Below are 14,953 nucleotides of genomic sequence, written 5' to 3'. Positions count from 1 at the left end.
TGTCGAAAATTCAGGTTTTCGTTTTTTGGCTGTAACTTTTGATGCGTTGATCGCAGCGTATTGGCACTGCGCCCAGTCGATTTCTATCGCAAAATTACGTCGGAACAGTGCCACAATTAATTCATTCAATTACTTTTGAAAATCGCGAAAATTTTCGCCAAAAATACAAAGGGGTTAGCCTTCCTTTTTTTTTGACCTAAAAATATTTCGTCTCAGAATTGATTCGTATGACTCTTTCCTGACCAATTGGACCCCAAGGAACTCAGAAAACGCAGCAGAAGCAGCGTGGGATCAACGGGAGAGAAGATACGAGGAAAAAAGCACCTGCTGAAAAATGTCGAAAATTCAGGTTTTCGTTTTTTGGCTGTAACTTTTGATGCGTTGATCGCAGCGTATTGGCACTGCGCCCAGTCGATTTCTATCGCAACATTACGTTGGAATAGTGCCACAATTAATTTATTTAAGCACTTTGGAAAATCGCGAAAATTTTCGCCAAAAATACAAAGATGTTAGCCTTCCTTTTTTTTTGACCTAAAAATTTTTCGTCTCAGAATTGATTCGTATGACTCTTTCCCGACTAATTGGACCCCAAGAAACTCAGAAAACGCAGCAGGAGGAGCGTGGGATCAACGGGAGAGAAGATACGAGGAAAAAAGCACCTGCTGAAAAATGTCGAAAATTCAGGTTTTCGTTTTTTGGCTGTAACTTTCGATGCGTTGATCGCAGCGTATTGGGACTGCGCCCAGTCGATTTCTCTAGCAAAATTACGTCGGAATAGTGCCACAATTAATTTATTCAAGCACTTTTGAAAATCGCGAAAATTTTGGCCAAAAATACAAAGGGGTTAGCCTTCCTTTTTTTTTGACCTAAAAATTTTTCGTCTCAGAATTGATTCGTATGACTCTTTCCCGACCAATTGGACCCCAAGGAACTCAGAAAACGCAGCAGGCGGAGCGTGGGATCAACGGGAGAGAAGATACGAGGAAAAAAGCACCTGCTGAAAAATGTCGAAAATTCAGGTTTTCGTTTTTTGGCTGTAACTTTCGATGCGTTGATCGCAGCGTATTGGGACTGCGCCCAGTCGATTTCTCTCGCAAAATTGCGTCGGAATAGTGCCACAATTAATTTATTCAAGCACTTTTGAAAATCGCGAAAATTTTCGCCAAAAATACAAAGGGGTTAACCTTCCTTTTTTTTTGACCTAAAAATTTTTCGTCTCAGAATTGATTCGTATGACTCTTTCCCGACCAATTGGACCCCAAGAAACTCAGAAAACGCAGCAGGAGGAGCGTGGGATCAACGGGAGGGAAGATACGAGGAAAAAAGCACCTGCTGAAAAATGTCGAAAATTCAGGTTTTCGTTTTTTGGCTGTAACTTTCGATGCGTTGATCGCAGCGTTTCGGGACTGCGCCCAGTCGATTTCTCTCGCAAAATCACGTCGGAATAGTGCCACAATTAATTTATTCAAGCACTTTTGAAAATCGCGAAAATTTTCGCCAAAAATACAAAGGGGTTAGCCTTCCTTTTTTTTTAACCTAAAAATTTTCCGTCTCAGAATCGATTCGTATGACTCTTTCCCGACCGATTGGACCCCAAGGAACTCAGAAAACGCAGCAGAAGCAGCGTGGGATCAACGGGAGAAAAGATACGAGGAAAAAAGCACCTGCTGAAAAATGTCGAAAATTCAGGTTTTCGTTTTTTGGCTGTAACTTTTGATGCGTTGATCGCAGCGTATTGACACTGCGCCCAGTCGATTTCTCTCGCAAAATTACGTCGGAATAGTGCTACAATTAATTTATTCAAGCACTTTTGAAAATCGCGAAAATTTTCGCCAAAAATACAAAGGGGTTAGCCTTCCTTTTTTTTTGACCTAAAAATTTTTCGTCTCAGAATTGATTCGTATGACTCTTTCCCGACCAATTGGACCCCAAGGAACTCAGAAAACGCAGCAGGAAGAGCGTGGGATCAACGGGAGAGAAGATACGAGGAAAAAAGCACCTGCTGAAAAATGTCGAAAATTCAGGTTTTCGTTTTTTGGCTGTAACTTTCGATGCGTTGATCGCAGCGTATTGGGACTGCGCCCAGTCGATTTCTATCGCAAAATCACGTCGGAACAGTGCCACAATTAATTCATTCAATTACTTTTGAAAATCGCGAAAATTTTCGCCAAAAATACAAAGGGGTTAGCCTTCCTTTTTTTTTGACCTAAAAATATTTCGTCTCAGAATTGATTCGTATGACTCTTTCCTGACCAATTGGACCCCAAGGAACTCAGAAAACGCAGCAGAAGCAGCGTGGGATCAACGGGAGAGAAGATACGAGGAAAAAAGCACCTGCTGAAAAATGTCGAAAATTCAGGTTTTCGTTTTTTGGCTGTAACTTTTGATGCGTTGATCGCAGCGTATTGGCACTGCGCCCAGTCGATTTCTATCGCAACATTACGTTGGAATAGTGCCACAATTAATTTATTTAAGCACTTTGGAAAATCGCGAAAATTTTCGCCAAAAATACAAAGGGGTTAGCCTTCCTTTTTTTTTGACCTAAAAATTTTTCGTCTCAGAATTGATTCGTATGACTCTTTCCCGACTAATTGGACCCCAAGAAACTCAGAAAACGCAGCAGGAGGAGCGTGGGATCAACGGGAGAGAAGATTCGAGGAAAAAGGCACCTGCTGAAAAATGTCGAAAATTCAGGTTTTCGTTTTTTGGCTGTAACTTTCGATGCGTTGATCGCAGCGTATTGGGACTGCGCCCAGTCGATTTCTCTAGCAAAATTACGTCGGAGTAGTGCCACAATTAATTTATTCAAGCACTTTTGAAAATCGCGAAAATTTTGGCCAAAAATACAAAGGGGTTAGCCTTCCTTTTTTTTTGACCTAAAAATTTTTCGTCTCAGAATTGATTCGTATGACTCTTTCCCGACCAATTGGACCCCAAGGAACTCAGAAAACGCAGCAGGCGGAGCGTGGGATCAACGGGAGAGAAGATACGAGGAAAAAAGCACCTGCTGAAAAATGTCGAAAATTCAGGTTTTCGTTTTTTGGCTGTAACTTTCGATGCGTTGATCGCAGCGTATTGGGACTGCGCCCAGTCGATTTCTCTCACAAAATTGCGTCGGAATAGTGCCACAATTAATTTATTCAAGCACTTTTGAAAATCGCGAAAATTTTCGCCAAAAATACAAAGGGGTTAACCTTCCTTTTTTTTTGACCTAAAAATTTTTCGTCTCAGAATTGATTCGTATGACTCTTTCCCGACCAATTGGACCCCAAGGAACTCAGAAAACGCAGCAGGAGGAGCGTGGGATCAACGGGAGAGAAGATACGAGGAAAAAAGCACCTGCTGAAAAATGTCGAGAATTCAGGTTTTCGTTTTTTGGCTGTAACTTTCGATGCGTTGATCGCAGCGTATTGGGATTGCGCCCAGTCGATTTCTCTCGCAAATTTACGTCGGAATAGTGCCACAATTAATTTATTCAAGCACTTTTGAAAATCGCGGAAATTTTCGCCAAAAATACAAAGGGGTTAGCCTTCCTTTTTTTTGACCTAAAAATTTTTCGTCTTAGAATTGATTCGTATGACTCTTTCCCGACCAATTGGACCCCAAGGAACTCAGAAAACGCAGCAGGCGGAGCGTGGGATCAACGGGAGAGAAGATACGAGGAAAAAAGCACCTGCTGAAAAATGTCGAAAATTCAGGTTTTCGTTTTTTGGCTGTAACTTTCGATGCGTTGATCGCAGCGTTTCGGGACTGCGCCCAGTCGATTTCTCTCGCAAAATCACGTCGGAATAGTGCCACAATTAATTTATTCAAGCACTTTTGAAAATCGCGAAAATTTTCGTCAAAAATACAAAGGGGTTAGCCTTCCTTTTTTTTTAACCTAAAAATTTTCCGTCTCAGAATCGATTCGTATGACTCTTTCCCGACCGATTGGACCCCAAGGAACTCAGAAAACGCAGCAGAAGCAGCGTGGGATCAACGGGAGAGAAGATACGAGGAAAAAAGCACCTGCTGAAAAATGTCGAAAATTCAGGTTTTCGTTTTTTGGCTGTAACTTTTGATGCGTTGATCGCAGCGTATTGACACTGCGCCCAGTCGATTTCTCTAGCAAAATTACGTCGGAATAGTGCCACAATTAATTTATTCAAGCACTTTTGAAAATCGCGAAAATTTTGGCCAAAAATACAAAGGGGTTAGCCTTCCTTTTTTTTTGACCTAAGAATTTTTCGTCTCAGAATTGATTCGTATGACTCTTTCCCGACCAATTGGACCCCAAGGAACTCAGAAAACGCAGCAGGCGGAGCGTGGGATCAACGGGAGAGAAGATACGAGGAAAAAAGCACCTGCTGAAAAATGTCGAAAATTCAGGTTTTCGTTTTTTGGCTGTAACTTTCGATGCGTTGATCGCAGCGTATTAGGACTGCGCCAAGTCGATTTCTCTCGCAAAATTGCGTCGGAATAGTGCCACAATTAATTTATTCAAGCACTTTTGAAAATCGCGAAAATTTTCGCCAAAAATACAAAGGGGTTAACCTTCCTTTTTTTTTGACCTAAAAATTTTTCGTCTCAGAATTGATTCGTATGACTCTTTCCCGACCAATTGGACCCCAAGGAACTCAGAAAACGCAGCAGGAGGAGCGTGGGATCAACGGGAGAGAAGATACGAGGAAAAAAGCACCTGCTGAAAAATGTCGTAAATTCAGGTTTTCGTTTTTTGGCTGTGACTTTCGATGCGTTGATCGCAGCGTATTGGGACTGCGCCCAGTCGATTTCTCTCGCAAAATTACGTCGGAATAGTGCCACAATTAATTTATTCAAGCACTTTTGAAAATCGCGAAAATTTTCGCCAAAAATACAAAGGGGTTAGCCTTCCTTTTTTTTTGACCTAAAAATTTTTCGTCCCAGAATTGATTCGTATGACTCTTTCCCGACCAATTGGACCCCAAGGAACTCAGAAAACGCAGCAGGAGGAGCGTGGGATCAACGGGAGAGAAGATACGAGGAAAAAAGCACCTGCTGAAAAATGTCGAAAATTCAGGTTTTCGTTTTTTGGCTGTAACTTTCGATGCGTTGATCGCAGCGTATTGGGACTGCGCCCAGTCGATTTCTCTCGCAAAATTACGTCGGAATAGTGCCACAATTAATTTATTCAAGCACTTTTGAAAATCGCGAAAATTTTCGCCAAAAATACAAAGGGGTTAGCCTTCCTTTTTTTTTGACCTAAAAATTTTTCGTCTCAGAATTGATTCGTATGACTCTTTCCCGACCAATTGGACCCCAAGGAACTCAGAAAACGCAGCAGGCGGAGCGTGGGATCAACGGGAGAGAAGATACGAGGAAAAAAGCACCTGCTGAAAAATGTCGAAAATTCAGGTTTTCGTTTTTTGGCTGTAACTTTCGATGCGTTGATCGCAGCGTTTCGGGACTGCGCCCAGTCGATTTCTCTCGCAAAATCACGTCGGAATAGTGCCACAATTAATTTATTCAAGCACTTTTGAAAATCGCGAAAATTTTCGCCAAAAATACAAAGGGGTTAGCCTTCCTTTTTTTTTGACCTAAAAATTTTTCGTCTCAGAATTGATTCGTATGACTCTTTCCCGACCAATTGGACCCCAAGAAACTCAGAAAACGCAGCAGGAGGAGCGTGGGATCAACGGGAGAGAAGATACGAGGAAAAAAGCACCTGCTGAAAAATGTCGAAAATTCAGGTTTTCGCTTTTTGGCTGTAACTTTCGATGCGTTGATCGCAGCGTATTGGGACTGCGCCCAGTCGATTTCTCTCGCAAAATGACGTCGGAATAGTGCGACAATTAATTTATTCAAGCACTTTTGAAAATCGCGAAAATTTTCGCCAAAAATACAAAGAGGTTAGCCTTCCTTTTTTTTTGACCTAAAGATTTTTCGTCTCAGAATTGATTCGTATGACTCTTTCCCGACCAATTGGACCCGAAGGAACTCAGAAAACGCAGCAGGAGGAGCGTGGGATCAACGGGAGAGAAGATACGAGGAAAAAAGCACCTGCTGAAAAATGTCGAAAATTCAGGTTTTCGTTTTTTGGCTGTAACTTTCGATGCGTTGATCGCAGCGTATTGGGACTGCGCCCAGTCGATTTCTCTCGCAAAATTACGTCGGAATAGTGCCACAATTAATTTATTCAAGCACTTTTGAAAATCGCGAAAATTTTGGCCAAAAATACAAAGGGGTTAGCCTTCCTTTTTTTTTGACCTAAGAATTTTTCGTCTCAGAATTGATTCGTATGACTCTTTCCCGACCAATTGGACCCCAAGGAACTCAGAAAACGCAGCAGGCGGAGCGTGGGATCAACGGGAGAGAAGATACGAGGAAAAAAGCACCTGCTGAAAAATGTCGAAAATTCAGGTTTTCGTTTTTTGGCTGTAACTTTCGATGCGTTGATCGCAGCGTATTAGGACTGCGCCAAGTCGATTTCTCTCGCAAAATTGCGTCGGAATAGTGCCACAATTAATTTATTCAAGCACTTTTGAAAATCGCGAAAATTTTCGCCAAAAATACAAAGGGGTTAACCTTCCTTTTTTTTTGACCTAAAAATTTTTTGTCTCAGAATTGATTCGTATGACTCTTTCCCGACCAATTGGACCCCAAGGAACTCAGAAAACGCAGCAGGAGGAGCGTGGGATCAACGGGAGAGAAGATACGAGGAAAAAAGCACCTGCTGAAAAATGTCGTAAATTCAGGTTTTCGTTTTTTGGCTGTGACTTTCGATGCGTTGATCGCAGCGTATTGGGACTGCGCCCAGTCGATTTCTCTCGCAAAATTACGTCGGAATAGTGCCACAATTAATTTATTCAAGCACTTTTGAAAATCGCGAAAATTTTCGCCAAAAATACAAAGGGGTTAGCCTTCCTTTTTTTTTGACCTAAAAATTTTTCGTCCCAGAATTGATTCGTATGACTCTTTCCCGACCAATTGGACCCCAAGGAACTCAGAAAACGCAGCAGGAGGAGCGTGGGATCAACGGGAGAGAAGATACGAGGAAAAAAGCACCTGCTGAAAAATGTCGAAAATTCAGGTTTTCGTTTTTTGGCTGTAACTTTCGATGCGTTGATCGCAGCGTATTGGGACTGCGCCCAGTCGATTTCTCTCGCAAAATTACGTCGGAATAGTGCCACAATTAATTTATTCAAGCACTTTTGAAAATCGCGAAAATTTTCGCCAAAAATACAAAGGGGTTAGCCTTCCTTTTTTTTTGACCTAAAAATTTTTCGTCTCAGAATTGATTCGTATGACTCTTTCCCGACCAATTGGACCCCAAGGAACTCAGAAAACGCAGCAGGCGGAGCGTGGGATCAACGGGAGAGAAGATACGAGGAAAAAAGCACCTGCTGAAAAATGTCGAAAATTCAGGTTTTCGTTTTTTGGCTGTAACTTTCGATGCGTTGATCGCAGCGTTTCGGGACTGCGCCCAGTCGATTTCTCTCGCAAAATCACGTCGGAATAGTGCCACAATTAATTTATTCAAGCACTTTTGAAAATCGCGAAAATTTTCGCCAAAAATACAAAGGGGTTAGCCTTCCTTTTTTTTTGACCTAAAAATTTTTCGTCTCAGAATTGATTCGTATGACTCTTTCCCGACCAATTGGACCCCAAGAAACTCAGAAAACGCAGCAGGAGGAGCGTGGGATCAACGGGAGAGAAGATACGAGGAAAAAAGCACCTGCTGAAAAATGTCGAAAATTCAGGTTTTCGCTTTTTGGCTGTAACTTTCGATGCGTTGATCGCAGCGTATTGGGACTGCGCCCAGTCGATTTCTCTCGCAAAATGACGTCGGAATAGTGCGACAATTAATTTATTCAAGCACTTTTGAAAATCGCGAAAATTTTCGCCAAAAATACAAAGAGGTTAGCCTTCCTTTTTTTTTGACCTAAAGATTTTTCGTCTCAGAATTGATTCGTATGACTCTTTCCCGACCAATTGGACCCGAAGGAACTCAGAAAACGCAGCAGGAGGAGCGTGGGATCAACGGGAGAGAAGATACGAGGAAAAAAGCACCTGCTGAAAAATGTCGAAAATTCAGGTTTTCGTTTTTTGGCTGTAACTTTCGATGCGTTGATCGCAGCGTATTGGGACTGCGCCCAGTCGATTTCTCTCGCAAAATTACGTCGGAATAGTGCCACAATTAATTTATTCAAGCACTTTTGAAAATCGCGAAAATTTTCGTCAAAAATACAAAGGGGTTAGCCTTCCTTTTTTTTTGACCTAAAAATTTTTCGTCTCAGAATTGATTCGTATGACTCTTTTCCGACCAATTGGACCCCAAGGAACTCAGAAAACGCAGCAGAAGCAGCGTGGGATCAACGGGAGAGAAGATACGAGGAAAAAAGCACCTGCTGAAAAATGTCGAAAATTCAGGTTTTCGTTTTTTGGCTGTAACTTTCGATGCGTTCATCGCAGCGTATTGGGACTGCGCCCAGTCGATTTCTCTTGCAAAATTACGTCGGAATAGTGCCACAATTAATTCATTCAATTACTTTTGAAAATCGCGAAAATTTTCGCCAAAAATACAAAGGGGTTAGCCTTCCTTTTTTTTTGACCTAAAAATTTTTCGTCTCAGAATTGATTCGTATGACTCTTTCCCGACCAATTGGACCCCAAGGAACTCAGAAAACGCAGCAGGAGGAGCGTGGGATCAACGGGAGAGAAGATACGAGGAAAAAAGCACCTGCTGAAAAATGTCGAAAATTCAGGTTTTCGTTTTTTGGCTGTAACTTTCGATGCGTTGATCGCAGCGTATTGGGACTGCGCCCAGTCGATTTCTCTCGCAAAATTACGTCGGAATAGTGCCACAATTAATTCATTCAATTACTTTTGAAAATCGCGAAAATTTTGGCCAAAAATACAAAGGGGTTAGCCTTCCTTTTTTTTTGACCTAAAAATTTTTCGTCTCAGAATTGATTCGTATGACTCTTTCCCGACCAATTGGACCCCAAGGAACTCAGAAAACGCAGCAGAAGCAGCGTGGGATCAACGGGAGAGAAGATACGAGGAAAAAAGCACCTGCTGAAAAATGTCGAAAATTCAGGTTTTCGTTTTTTGGCTGTAACTTTCGATGCGTTGATCGCAGCGTATTGGGACTGCGCCCAGTCGATTTTTCTCGCAAAATCACGTCGGAATAGTGCCACAATTAATTTATTCAAGCACTTTTGAAAATCGCGAAAATTTTCGCCAAAAATACAAAGGGGTTAGCCTTCCTTTTTTTTTGACCTAAAAATTTTCCGTCTCAGAATTGATTCGTATGACTCTTTCCCGACCAATTGGACCCCAAGGAACTCAGAAAACGCAGCAGAAGCAGCGTGGGATCAACGGGAGAGAAGATACGAGGGAAAAAGCACCTGCTGAAAAATGTCGAAAATTCAGGTTTCCGTTTTTTGGCTGTATCTTTTGATGCGTTGATCGCAGCGTATTGGCACTGCGCCCAGTCGATTTCTCTCGCAAAATTACGTCGGAATAGTGCCACAATTACTTCATTCAATTACTTTTGAAAATCGCGAAAATTTTCGCCAAAAATACAAAGGGGTTAGCCTTCCTTTTTTTTTGACCTAAAAATTTTTCGTCTCAGAATTGATTCGTATGACTCTTTCCCGACCAATTGGACCCCAAGGAACTCAGAAAACGCAGCAGGCGGAGCGTGGGATCAACGGGAGAGAAGATACGAGGAAAAAAGCACCTGCTGAAAAATGTCGAAAATTCAGGTTTTCGTTTTTTGGCTGTAACTTTCGATGCGTTGATCGCAGCGTTTCGGGACTGCGCCCAGTCGATTTCTCTCGCAAAATCACGTCGGAATAGTGCCACAATTAATTTATTCAAGCACTTTTGAAAATCGCGAAAATTTTCGCCAAAAATACAAAGGGGTTAGCCTTCCTTTTTTTTTGACCTAAAAATTTTTCGTCTCAGAATTGATTCGTATGACTCTTTCCCGACCAATTGGACCCCAAGAAACTCAGAAAACGCAGCAGGAGGAGCGTGGGATCAACGGGAGAGAAGATACGAGGAAAAAAGCACCTGCTGAAAAATGTCGAAAATTCAGGTTTTCGTTTTTTGGCTGTAACTTCCGATGCGTTGATCGCAGCGTATTGGGACTGCGCCCAGTCGATTTCTCTCGCAAAATCACGTCGGAATAGTGCCACAATTAATTTATTCAAGCACTTTTGAAAATCGCGAAAATTTCGGCCAAAAATACAAAGGGGTTAGCAGTCCTTTTTTTTTGACCTAAAAATTTTCCGTCTCAGAATTGATTCGTATGACTCTTTCCCGACCAATTGGACCCCAAGGAACTCAGAAAACGCAGCAGAAGCAGCGTGGGATCAACGGGAGAGAAGATACGAGGAAAAAAGCACCTGCTGAAAAATGTCGAAAATTCAGGTTTTCGCTTTTTGGCTGTAACTTTCGATGCGTTGATCGCAGCGTATTGGGACTGCGCCCAGTCGATTTCTCTCGCAAAATTACGTCGGAATAGTGCCACAATTAATTCATTTAATTACTTTTGAAAATCGCAAAAATTTTGGCCAAAAATACAAAGGGGTTAGCCTTCCTTTTTTTTTGACCTAAAAATTTTTCGTCTCAGAATTGATTCGTATGACTCTTTCCCGACCAATTGGACCCCAAGGAACTCAGAAAACGCAGCAGAAGCAGCGTGGGATCAACGGGAGAGAAGATACGAGGAAAAAAGCACCTGCTGAAAAATGTCGAAAATTCAGGTTTTCGTTTTTTGGCTGTAACTTTCGATGCGTTGATCGCAGCGTATTGGGACTGCGCCCAGTCGATTTTTCTCGCAAAATCACGTCGGAATAGTGCCACAATTAATTTATTCAAGCACTTTTGAAAATCGCGAAAATTTTCGCCAAAAATACAAAGGGGTTAGCCTTCCTTTTTTTTTGACCTAAAAATTTTCCGTCTCAGAATTGATTCGTATGACTCTTTCCCGACCAATTGGACCCCAAGGAACTCAGAAAACGCAGCAGAAGCAGCGTGGGATCAACGGGAGAGAAGATACGAGGGAAAAAGCACCTGCTGAAAAATGTCGAAAATTCAGGTTTCCGTTTTTTGGCTGTATCTTTTGATGCGTTGATCGCAGCGTATTGGCACTGCGCCCAGTCGATTTCTCTCGCAAAATTACGTCGGAATAGTGCCACAATTACTTCATTCAATTACTTTTGAAAATCGCGAAAATTTTCGCCAAAAATACAAAGGGGTTAGCCTTCCTTTTTTTTTGACCTAAAAATTTTTCGTCTCAGAATTGATTCGTATGACTCTTTCCCGACCAATTGGACCCCAAGGAACTCAGAAAACGCAGCAGGCGGAGCGTGGGATCAACGGGAGAGAAGATACGAGGAAAAAAGCACCTGCTGAAAAATGTCGAAAATTCAGGTTTTCGTTTTTTGGCTGTAACTTTCGATGCGTTGATCGCAGCGTTTCGGGACTGCGCCCAGTCGATTTCTCTCGCAAAATCACGTCGGAATAGTGCCACAATTAATTTATTCAAGCACTTTTGAAAATCGCGAAAATTTTCGCCAAAAATACAAAGGGGTTAGCCTTCCTTTTTTTTTGACCTAAAAATTTTTCGTCTCAGAATTGATTCGTATGACTCTTTCCCGACCAATTGGACCCCAAGAAACTCAGAAAACGCAGCAGGAGGAGCGTGGGATCAACGGGAGAGAAGATACGAGGAAAAAAGCACCTGCTGAAAAATGTCGAAAATTCAGGTTTTCGTTTTTTGGCTGTAACTTCCGATGCGTTGATCGCAGCGTATTGGGACTGCGCCCAGTCGATTTCTCTCGCAAAATCACGTCGGAATAGTGCCACAATTAATTTATTCAAGCACTTTTGAAAATCGCGAAAATTTCGGCCAAAAATACAAAGGGGTTAGCAGTCCTTTTTTTTTGACCTAAAAATTTTCCGTCTCAGAATTGATTCGTATGACTCTTTCCCGACCAATTGGACCCCAAGGAACTCAGAAAACGCAGCAGAAGCAGCGTGGGATCAACGGAAGAGAAGATACGAGGAAAAAAGCACCTGCTGAAAAATGTCGAAAATTCAGGTTTTCGCTTTTTGGCTGTAACTTTCGATGCGTTGATCGCAGCGTATTGGGACTGCGCCCAGTCGATTTCTCTCGCAAAATGACGTCGGAATAGTGCGACAATTAATTTATTCAAGCACTTTTGAAAATCGCGAAAATTTTCGCCAAAAATACAAAGAGGTTAGCCTTCCTTTTTTTTTGACCTAAAGATTTTTCGTCTCAGAATTGATTCGTATGACTCTTTTCCGACCAATTGGACCCCAAGGAACTCAGAAAACGCAGCAGAAGCAGCGTGGGATCAACGGCAGAGAAGATACGAGGAAAAAAGCACCTGCTGAAAAATGTCGAAAATTCAGGTTTTCGTTTTTTGGCTGTAACTTTCGATGCGTTCATCGCAGCGTATTGGGACTGCGCCCAGTCGATTTCTCTCGCAAAATTACGTCGGAATAGTGCCACAATTAATTCATTCAATTACTTTTGAAAATCGCGAAAATTTTCGCCAAAAATACAAAGGGGTTAGCCTTCCTTTTTTTTTGACCTAAAAATTTTTCGTCTCAGAATTGATTCGTATGACTCTTTCCCGACCAATTGGACCCCAAGGAACTCAGAAAACGCAGCAGAAGCAGCGTGGGATCAACGGGAGAGAAGATACGAGGAAAAAAGCACCTGCTGAAAAATGTCGAAAATTCAGGTTTTCGTTTTTTGGCTGTAACTTTCGATGCGTTGATCGCAGCGTATTGGGACTGCGCCCAGTTGATTTCTCTAGCAAATTTACGTCGAAATAGTGCCACAATTAATTCATTCAATTACTTTTGAAAATCGCAAAAATTTTCGCCAAAAATACAAAGGGGTTAGCCTTCCTTTTTTTTTGACCTAAAAATTTTTCGTCTCAGAATTGATTCGTATGACTCTTTCCCGACCAATTGGACCCCAAGGAACTCAGAAAACGCAGCAGGAGGAGCGTGGGATCAACGGGAGAGAAGATACGAGGAAAAAAGCACCTGCTGAAAAATGTCGAAAATTCAGGTTTTCGTTTTTTGGCTGTAACTTTCGATGCGTTGATCGCAGCGTATTGGGACTGCGCCCAGTCGATTTCTCTCGCAAAATTACGTCGGAATAGTGCCACAATTAATTCATTCAATTACTTTTGAAAATCGCGAAAATTTTCGCCAAAAATACAAAGGGGTTAGCCTTCCTTTTTTTTTGACCTGAAAATTTTTCGTCTCAGAATTGATTCGTATGACTCTTTCCCGACCAATTGGACCCCAAGGAACTCAGAAAACGCAGCAGAAGCAGCGTGGGATCAACGGGAGAGAAGATACGAGGAAAAAAGCACCTGCTGAAAAATGTCGAAAATTCAGGTTTTCGTTTTTTGGCTGTAACTTTCGATGCGTTGATCGCAGCGTTTCGGGACTGCGCCCAGTCGATTTCTTTCGCAAAATGACGTCGGAATAGTGCGACAATTAATTTATTCAAGCACTTTTGAAAATCGCGAAAATTTTCGCCAAAAATACAAAGAGGTTAGCCTTCCTTTTTTTTTGACCTAAAGATTTTTCGTCTCAGAATTGATTCGTATGACTCTTTCCCGACCAATTGGACCCGAAGGAACTCAGAAAACGCAGCAGGAGGAGCGTGGGATCAACGGGAGAGAAGATACGAGGAAAAAAGCACCTGCTGAAAAATGTCGAAAATTCAGGTTTTCGTTTTTTGGCTGTAACTTTCGATGCGTTGATCGCAGCGTATTGGGACTGCGCCCAGTCGATTTCTCTCGCAAAATTACGTCGGAATAGTGCCACAATTAATTTATTCAAGCACTTTTGAAAATCGCGAAAATTTTCGTCAAAAATACAAAGGGGTTAGCCTTCCTTTTTTTTTGACCTAAAAATTTTTCGTCTCAGAATTGATTCGTATGACTCTTTTCCGACCAATTGGACCCCAAGGAACTCAGAAAACGCAGCAGAAGCAGCGTGGGATCAACGGGAGAGAAGATACGAGGAAAAAAGCACCTGCTGAAAAATGTCGAAAATTCAGGTTTTCGTTTTTTGGCTGTAACTTTCGATGCGTTCATCGCAGCGTATTGGGACTGCGCCCAGTCGATTTCTCTTGCAAAATTACGTCGGAATAGTGCCACAATTAATTCATTCAATTACTTTTGAAAATCGCGAAAATTTTCGCCAAAAATACAAAGGGGTTAGCCTTCCTTTTTTTTTGACCTAAAAATTTTTCGTCTCAGAATTGATTCGTATGACTCTTTCCCGACCAATTGGACCCCAAGGAACTCAGAAAACGCAGCAGGAGGAGCGTGGGATCAACGGGAGAGAAGATACGAGGAAAAAAGCACCTGCTGAAAAATGTCGAAAATTCAGGTTTTCGTTTTTTGGCTGTAACTTTCGATGCGTTGATCGCAGCGTATTGGGACTGCGCCCAGTCGATTTCTCTCGCAAAATTACGTCGGAATAGTGCCACAATTAATTCATTCAATTACTTTTGAAAATCGCGAAAATTTTGGCCAAAAATACAAAGGGGTTAGCCTTCCTTTTTTTTTGACCTAAAAATTTTTCGTCTCAGAATTGATTCGTATGACTCTTTCCCGACCAATTGGACCCCAAGGAACTCAGAAAACGCAGCAGAAGCAGCGTGGGATCAACGGGAGAGAAGATACGAGGAAAAAAGCACCTGCTGAAAAATGTCGAAAATTCAGGTTTTCGTTTTTTGGCTGTAACTTTCGATGCGTTGATCGCAGCGTATTGGGACTGCGCCCAGTCGATTTTTCTCGCAAAATCACGTCGGAATAGTGCCACAATTAATTTATTCAAGCACTTTTGAAAATCGCGAAAATTTTCGCCAAAAATACAAAGGGGTTAGCCTTCCTTTTTTTTTGACCTAAAAATTTTCCGTCTC

General features: G+C 41.9%; 1 protein-coding gene across 5 annotated transcripts in view; it reads left to right on the top strand.

Moving 5' to 3' along the window:
* The window catches only part of LOC124185057 (hemicentin-2-like), a 304,368-nt gene that overhangs the window by 183,423 nt on the left and 105,992 nt on the right, over positions 1 to 14,953 (top strand). The window lies entirely within an intron of this gene.

Source organism: Neodiprion fabricii, chromosome 6, assembly GCF_021155785.1.
Source record: "Neodiprion fabricii isolate iyNeoFabr1 chromosome 6, iyNeoFabr1.1, whole genome shotgun sequence".
NCBI classification, from domain to species: domain Eukaryota; kingdom Metazoa; phylum Arthropoda; class Insecta; order Hymenoptera; family Diprionidae; genus Neodiprion; species Neodiprion fabricii.
The sequence above is the reverse complement of the archived record's forward strand: the minus strand, read 5'-3'. Positions and strand labels throughout refer to the sequence as shown.